The sequence below is a fragment of the Giraffa tippelskirchi genome, chromosome X, assembly GCF_054371585.1.
Source record: "Giraffa tippelskirchi isolate mGirTip1 chromosome X, T2T-mGirTip1v1.2.pri, whole genome shotgun sequence".
Taxonomy (NCBI): domain Eukaryota; kingdom Metazoa; phylum Chordata; class Mammalia; order Artiodactyla; family Giraffidae; genus Giraffa; species Giraffa tippelskirchi.
This window is the reverse complement of record NC_137289.1, coordinates 70021035-70029943: the sequence shown is the minus strand read 5'-3', so window position 1 is coordinate 70029943 and position 8909 is coordinate 70021035. Positions and strand designations below refer to the sequence as shown.

At 40.1% G+C, this 8909-nt stretch overlaps 1 pseudogene; it reads left to right on the top strand.

Annotated features, from left to right (window-relative positions):
- The first annotated feature begins 224 nt into the window (after window positions 1-224).
- On the top strand, window positions 225-8597 carry LOC145535659 (large ribosomal subunit protein eL31 pseudogene; annotated as a pseudogene).
- The last annotated feature ends 312 nt before the right edge of the window (window positions 8598-8909 follow it).

Sequence of the window (8909 nt, the reverse complement as noted above, 5' to 3'; positions counted from 1 at the left end):
CCTCTCTTTCTCAAGCTCTCTCTTCTCTCTCTCTCTCACACAATCACACACAAACAAATCCCTTCCCTATTTACAATTTCAAAATTTTACTTTATGACTTTCTTGAAAATGTTTACTTTCTTTAGTAAGGTGCTTTTACCATATTTTACCCTACACTGATTTATTGTGAACCAGAGTACAATTTAACAACAAAAACACCCTTTCTCCAAACCAAGCCTGACTGAATGGCTCATGCAAAAAAGAGTGATTAGAGGAGGGGCAAGTTTGTCATCAATGAGTAGGTGATCAGAGAACACGTTATTAACATTCAGAAATGCACTCATAGAGGGGCGGGGATAAGATGGCGGAGGAATAGGACGGGGAGACCACTCTCTCCTCCACAAATGTATCGAAAGAACATCTAAACGCTGACCAAACTTCACAAAACTACTTCTGAAGGCTGGCTGAGGACTTCAGGCTTCCACAAAAACTGCGCATTATCTTCAAAAGAGGTAGGAGAAATTATAAAAGATAAAAAGAGAGACAAAAGAGTTAGGGACGGAGACCCGTCCCGGGGAGGGAGTCGTAAAAGAGGAGGAATTTCCAAGCACCAGGAAACCCTCTCACCGGCGGGTGTGGGGGAGGATTTTTTATCTCGGAGGGCAACGTAACTGGGAGGAAAAAATAAATAAAATCCACAGATTACGTGCCTAAAGCAACTCCCAGCAAAGAACCCCAGACGCTCGCATCATCCGCCACCAGCAAGTGGGGGCTGAACGGAGAGGAGCGGGCGGCATTGCCTAGGGTAAGGACCGGGCCCGAGTGCCCCGAGGGCAATCTGAGGGAGCTAACGTGAGATAGTAACCTAAACTGTGGGACAGCGAGAGAGAAAGAACTATCCCGCGAAAAGCCCAACTCTAAGGCACTGCCGGCCCGCTCACAGAACAAAGGACTGAGCGATACCAGAGGAGAGCTAGCCGGCTGCGGACCGCCCCATCCCCCGCCGGACACAGCGGGCAGGCGGGGCCCGCCAGAGCCGGAAAGGGGCAAACTCGGCTCCAGAGAGGGCACCCCCTACCAAACTGCAAACAGGCTCCCAGTTTCTAAGCAAAGACTGCCTGAGATCCCGGAGGGTCGACAGCCGCCGGGAGGGTCGCAGCCAGAGACCAGCTCCCCAGAACCGACACAAAGCACACCGGAGCCGGGCGCGCCCGTAAACCGAGGCGGGGACCAGGGAGGTGATAAGCCGCACCGCCCCAACAGGGAAGAGCGCCCTCGCCAAACTCCTGGCCGCCTGGGCAGCTCCGACCGGGAACGGCACAAGCCGCGGGCGAAACCGAGTCTGCGCCTTTGTGGAGTAACCGGGAGCCTGAACCTGAGCGGCTTAGACCTGGGAAGTGCACGCAGCTCAGGGCCCGCTCCCCGGCCGAGTAACCTGAAGCCTGAGCAGGGTAGACGGGGAAAGCACACACGCCGTGAGCGGGGGCGAACCCAGTGCGGCCGAGACACTGCGAGCTTACCACACACACGCCAGAATTGCAGTGTTCCTTCCTCCCCACAGCACGATTGAACAAGCGAACCTAAAGAGATCACCTCCACCGCTTTGTTGCAGGGCGGAAATTAGATACTGAAGAGATCTCCAAACAGAAGCCAAATAAACAGAGGGAAGCGCTTTGGAAGGGACAGGCCAACAGATTATGTTCCCTGTAGTTAATACCGACTGCATTGAAAAAGACCTATAGATCTTGAAAAGTATAAGCAGGAATAAGGATCTATCTAAAACTGAGCAGATCCCACACTGCTCACAACAGCTCCAGAGAAAGTCCGGGATATATATATTTTTTACTTTTTTTTTTTTTTTACTTTTTTTTTTAATTAAAAAAAAAAATTTTTTTTTCTCTTCTTTCCTTTTTCTTCAAGTCCTCTATTACACCTTTAACTTTCATTTTCATAACCCACTATTAACTTGCAAAAAAAAAAAAACCCTATTTTTGAAGCAAACTACATACATATATCTTATACCTTTTGTGTTTTCTGTTTTTAATGTTTTTTTCCTGTTCTACATTTTTTTACTGTTTCTTTTTTTACTGTTTTACTGTTTTTTTTTCTTTTTACACTGTTTCCTTTTTTCTTTTTTTTTTTTTTAGATTGTAAGTTTTATAAGAGTCTAACCTCTACTCTAGATTTTTAATCTTTGTTTTACATATTTGATATCAACTTTGTACATTTAAGAACACAATCTTTAGGACCCACTTTTACTCAGGAGTGTGATCACTGGCCTGATCACTCTCTCCACCTATTGATGCTCTTTCTTCTCCCTCAGGGAACCTCTATCTCCCACCCTCCTCCTTCTCTTCTCAACCCAATTCTGTGAATCTCTGAGGGTGTTCTGGGTACCGGAGAACACTTCAGGAACAGGATACTGCCCAGATCTCTCTCTCCCCTCTTAATTCCTCCCTTTCTACTCATGCTCACCTCTGTCACCTTCCTCCCCCCTCTCTATGTATCTCTGTGAATCACTCTGAGGGTTCCAAACTGTGGAAAGCACAGAGGGAAGTGCTTACTGGCTAGATTGCTCTCTCCACATTTGAATTCCCCTCTTCCCCTCCTGGTCACCTCAACCCACCCCCCCCACCTCATCTCTCCATGTAACTCAGTGAACCTTTCTGGGTATCCCTCACTGTGGAGAATCTTTTCACCATTAACCTAAAAGTTTTATTATTGAGGCTGTATGGAAGGAGAAGTCTTGAGGCTACTGCAAGAATAAGACTGAAAGCCAGGGGAAACATTAATTAATAAGAGACCATCCAATAGCCTCCATAAATTCACTGAATCCAAGCTCCACCCAAGAGACAATAAGTTCCAGAGCAAGACATACCACGCAAATTCTCCAGCAACGCAGGAACATAGACCTGAGCATCAATATACAGGCTGCCCAGAGGCACACCAAATCCATAGACATCTCAAAAATTAATACTGGTCACTCCATTACACTCCAGAGAGCAGAAATCCAGCTCCACCCACCAGAACACCGACACAAGCTCCCCCAACCAGGAAGCCTTGACAAGCCACCTGTCCAACCCCAACTGCAGTGAGGAACCTCCACAACAAAGAGGAACTTCATACTACCAGAATACAGAAGGGCCACGCCTAACACAGCAATCTAAACAAGATGAAAAGACAGAGAAATACTCAGCAAGTAAAGGAAAATGAGAAATGCCCACAAAGCCAAACAAAAGAGGAGGAGATAGGGAATCTATCTGAAAAAGAATTTAGAATAAGGATAATAAAAATGATCCAAAATCTTGAAAGCAAAATGGAGTTACAGATACATAGTCTGGAGACAAAGATTGAGAAGATGCAAGAAATGTTTATCAAGGACTTAGAAGAAATAAAAAGGAATCAATATAGAATGAATAATGAAATAAAGGAGATAAAAGACACTCTGGAGGGAACCAACAGTAGAATAATGGAGGCAGAAGATAGGATAAGTGAGGTAGAAGATAGAATGATGGAAATAAACGAAGCAGAGAGGAAAAAAGAAAAAAGAATCAAAAGAAATGAGGAAAACCTCCGGGACCTCTGGGACAATATGAAACGCCCCAACATTCGAATCATAGGAGTCCCAGAAGAAGAAGATAAAAGGAAAGGCCATGAAAAAATACTCGAGGAGATAATAGTTGAGAATTTCCCTAAACTGAGGAAAGAAATAGTCACAGAAGTCCAAGAAACCCAGAGAGTTCCAAACAGGATAAACCCAAGGCGAAACACCCCAAGACACATATTAATCAAATTAACAAAGATCAAACACAAAGAACAAATATTAAAAGCAGCAAGGGAAAAACAACAAATAACACACAAGGGGATCCCCATAAGGATAACAGCTGATCTTTCAATAGAAACCCTTCAGGCTAGAAGGGAATGGCAGGACATACTTAAAGTAATGAAAGAGAATAATCTACAACCCAGATTACTGTACCCAGCAAGGATTTCATTCAGATATGAAGGAGAATTCAAAAGCTTTACAGACAAGCAAGAGCTGAGGGAATTCAGCACCACCAAACCAGCTCTCCAGCAAATGCTAAAGGATCTTCTCTAAACAGGAAACACAGAAAGGATGTTTCAACACGAACTCAAAACAACAAAGTAAATGGCAACGGGATCATACTTATCAATAATTACCTTAAATGTAAATGGGTTGAATGCCCCAACCAAAAGACAAAGGGTTGCTGAATGGATACAAAAACAAGACCCCTATATATGCTGTCTACAAGAGACCCACCTCAAAACTAGAGACACACACAGGCTGAAAGTGAAAGGATGGAAAAACATATTCCATGCAAACGGAGACCAAAAGAAAGCAGGAGTCGCAATACTCATTTCAGATAAAATAGACTTTAAAATAAAGGATGTGAAAAGGGACAAAGAAGGACACTACATAAAGATCAAAGGATCAATTCAAGAAGAAGATGTAACAATCATAAATATATATGCACCCAACATAGGAGCACCACAATATATAAGGCAAATACTAACAAGTATGAAAGGGGAAATTAACAATAACACAATAATAGTGGGAGACTTTAATACTCCACTCACGCATATGGACAGATCAACTAAACAGAAAATTAACAAGGAAACACAAACTTTAAATGATACAATAGACAAATTAGATTTAATTGATATTTACAGGACTTTCCACCCCAAAACAATCAATTTTACCTTTTTCTCAAGTGCACATGGAACTTTCTCCAGGATAGATCACATCCTGGGCCATAAATCTAGCCTTGGTAAATTCAAAAAAATTGAAATCATCCCAGCCATCTTCTCTGACCACAATGCAGTAAGATTAGACCTCAATTACAGGAAAAAAACTATTAAAAGTTCCAACATATGGAGGCTAAACAACACGCTTCTGAATAACCAACAAATCACAGAAGAAATCAAAAAAGAAATAAAATTATGCATGGAAACGAATGAAAATGAAAACACAACAACCCAAAACCTATGGGACACTGTAAAAGCAATACTAAGGGGAAGGTTCATAGCAATACAGGCGTACCTCAAGAAACAAGAAAAAAATCAAATAAATCAACTAACTCTACACCTAAAGCAACTAGAGAAGGAAGAAATGAAAAACCCCAGGGTCAGTAGAAGGAAAGAAATCTTAAAAATTAGGGCAGAAATAAATGCAAAAGAAACAAAAGAGACCATAGCAAAAATCAACAAAACGAAAAGCTGGTTTTTCGAGAAGATAAACAAAATTGACAAGCCATTAGCCAGACTCATCAAGAAACAAAGGGAGAAGAATCAGATCAACAAAATTAGAAATGAAAATGGAGAGATCACAACAGACTCCACAGAAATACAAAGGATCATAAGAGACTACTACCAACAGCTATATGCCAATAAAATGGACAACTTGGAAGAAATGGACAAATTCTTAGAAAAGTATAACTTTCCAAAACTGAACCAGGAAGAAATAGAAGATCTTAACAGACCCATCACAAGCACGGAAATCGAAACTGTAATCAGAAATCTTCCAGCAAACAAAAGCCCAGGACCAGACGGCTTCACAGCGGAATTCTACCAAAAATTTAGAGAAGAGCTAACACCTATCCTGCTCAAACTCTTCCAGAAAATTGCAGAAGATGGTAAACTTCCAAACTCATTCTATGAGGCCACCATCACCCTAATTCCAAAACCAGACAAAGATGTCACAAAAAAGGAAAACTACAGGCCAATATCACTGATGAACATAGATGCAAAAATCCTTAATAAAATTCTAGCAAACAGAATCCAACATCATATTAAAAAGATCATACATCATGACCAAGTGGGCTTTATCCCAGGAATGCAAGGTTTTTTTAACATCCGCAAATCAATCAATGTAATACACCACATTAACAAATTGAAAGAAAAAAACCATATGGTTATCTCAATAGATGCAGAAAAAGCCTTTGACAAAATTCAGCATCCATTTATGATTAAAACCCTCCAGAAAGCAGGAATAGAAGGAACATATCTCAACATAATAAAAGCTATATATGACAAACCCACAGCAAACATTATCCTCAATGGTGAAAAATTGAAAGCATTTCCCCTAAAGTCAGGAACAAGACAAGGATGCCCACTTTCACCACTACTATTCAACATAGTTTTGGAAGTTTTGGCCACAGCAATCAGAGCTGAAAAAGAAATAAAAGGAATACAGATAGGAAAAGAAGAAGTAAAACTCTCACTGTTTGCAGACGACATGATTCTCTACATAGAAAACCCTAAAGACTCTACTAGAAAATTACTAGAGTTGATCAATGAATATAGTAAAGTTGCAGGATATAAAATTAACACACAGAAATCCCTTGCATTCCTATACTCCAATAATGAGAAAACAGAAAGAGAAATTAAGGAAACAATACCATTCACCATTGCAACAAAAAGAATAAAATACTTAGGAATATATCTACCTAAAGAAACAAAAGACTTATATATAGAAAACTATAAAACACTGATGAAAGAAATCAAAGAGGACACAAACAGATGGAGAAATATACCGTGTTCATGGATTGGAAGAATTAATATAGTGAAAATGAGTATACTACCCAAAGCAATCTATAGATTCAATGCAATCCCTATCAAGCTACCAATGGTATTTTTCACAGAACTAGAACAAATCATCTCACAATTTGTATGGAAATATAAGAAACCTCGAATAGCCAAAGCAATCTTGAGGAAGAAGAATGGAACTGGAGGAATCAACCTGCCTGACTTCAGGCTCTACTACAAAGCCACAGTCATCAAGACAGTATGGTACTGGCACAAAGATAGAAATATAGATCAATGGAACAAAATAGAAAGCCCAGAGATAAACCCACGCACCTATGGACACCTTATCTTCGACAAAGGAGGCAAGAATATTCAATGGAGAAAAGACAATCTCTTTAACAAGTGGTGCTGGGAAAACTGGTCAACCACTTGTAAAAGAATGAAACTAGAACATTTCCTAACACTGTACACAAAAATAAACTCAAAATGGATTAAAGATCTAAACGTAAGACCAGAAACAATAAAACTCCTAGAGGAAAACATAGGCAAAACACTCTCTGACATAAATCACAGCAGGATCCTCCATGACCCACCTCCTAGAATATTGGAAATAAAAGCAAAAATAAACAAATGGGACCTAATTAAAATTAAAAGCTTTTGCACAACAAAGGAAACTATAAACAAGGTGAAAAGACAGCCTTCAGAATGGGAGAAAATAATAGCAAATGAAGCAACAGACAAACAATTAATATCAAAAATATACAAGCAACTTCTGCAGCTGAATTCCCGAAAAATAAACGACCCAATCAAAAAATGGGCCAAAGAACTAAACAGACATTTCTCCAAAGAAGACATACAGATGGCTAACAAACACATGGAAAGATGCTCAACATCACTCATTATTAGAGAAATGCAAATCAAAACCACAATGAGGTATCATTTCACACCAGTCAGAATGGCTGCTATCCAAAAGTCTACAAGCAATAAATGCTGGAGAGGGTGTGGAGAAAAGGGAACCCTCTTACACTGTTGGTGGGAATGCAAACTAGTACAGCCACTATGGAGAACAGTGTGGAGATTCCTTAAAAAACTGGGAATAGAACTGCCATATGACCCAGCAATCCCACTGCTGGGCATATACACCGAGGAAACCAGAATTGAAAGAGACGCGTGTACCCCAATGTTCATCGCAGCACTGTTTACAATAGCCAGGACATGGAAGCAACCTAGATGTCCATCAGCAGACGAATGGATAAGGAAGCTGTGGTACATATACACAATGGAATATTACTCAGCCATTAAAAAAAATACATTTGAATCGGTTCTACTGAGATGGATGAAACTGGAGCCCATTATACAGAGTGAAGTAAGCCAGAAAGAAAAACAACAATACAGTATACTAATGCATATATATGGAATTTGAAAGATGGTAACGATAACCCTATATGCGAGACAGAATAAGAGACACAGATGCATGGAACAATTTTATGGACTCTGAGGGAGAAGGTGAGGGTGGCACGTTCTGGGAGAATAGCATTGAAACATGTATATTATCATATGTGAAACAGAACACCATTCCATGTTCGATGCATGTGACAAGGGCTCAGGGCCGGGGCAATGGGATGATCCAGAAGGATGGGATGGGGAGGGAGGTGGGTGGGGGGTCCAGGAGGGGGAACACATGTAAACCCATGGCTGATTCATGTCAATATATGGCAAAAACTATTGCAATGTTGTGAAGTGATTGGCCCCCAACTAAAATAAATAAATTTATAAAAAAAAAAAAAATGCACTCATAAAGTGAGTTTCAAGGAGCATGTCCTTGGGCACTCAGACAAATCTTGAAATTTGCAGTGAAGAAGATGGGAACTCCGGATGTATGCATTGACTCTAGGCTCAGTAAAGCTGACTGGACCAAAAGAATAAGGAATGTCCCACACTGTACTCATGTGCAGTTGTGCAGAAAATATAAGGAAGATGAAGAGTCACCAAACAAGCTCTATATGTTGGTTACCTATGTACCTGTCATCATTTTCAAAAATCTACAGACAGTTAATGCGAAGGATAAATAACTGCTGATTGTTGAATAAATGTATAGAACTCAAAACAAGCAAAATAAAAATGATAAAAAGCAATCTTAATGATTTTTACCAAACTCAATTGAAAATATTTATATTTTGCAGGCAAAGTAGTTTTCAAAGTCCCTGCAGATTTCAGTTTCTGTTTTTAACCTTGTTGATATTTATTTATATACATACATTGTAGCCACAATTTTATGTTACTAAATCTAATCAACTCAGTCAAAGCTTCTTCAATAAATTTAGACTGTTATACTTCTCATTATATAAATGAGAAAACAGAGACTTAGAGACTTTTTGACTTAC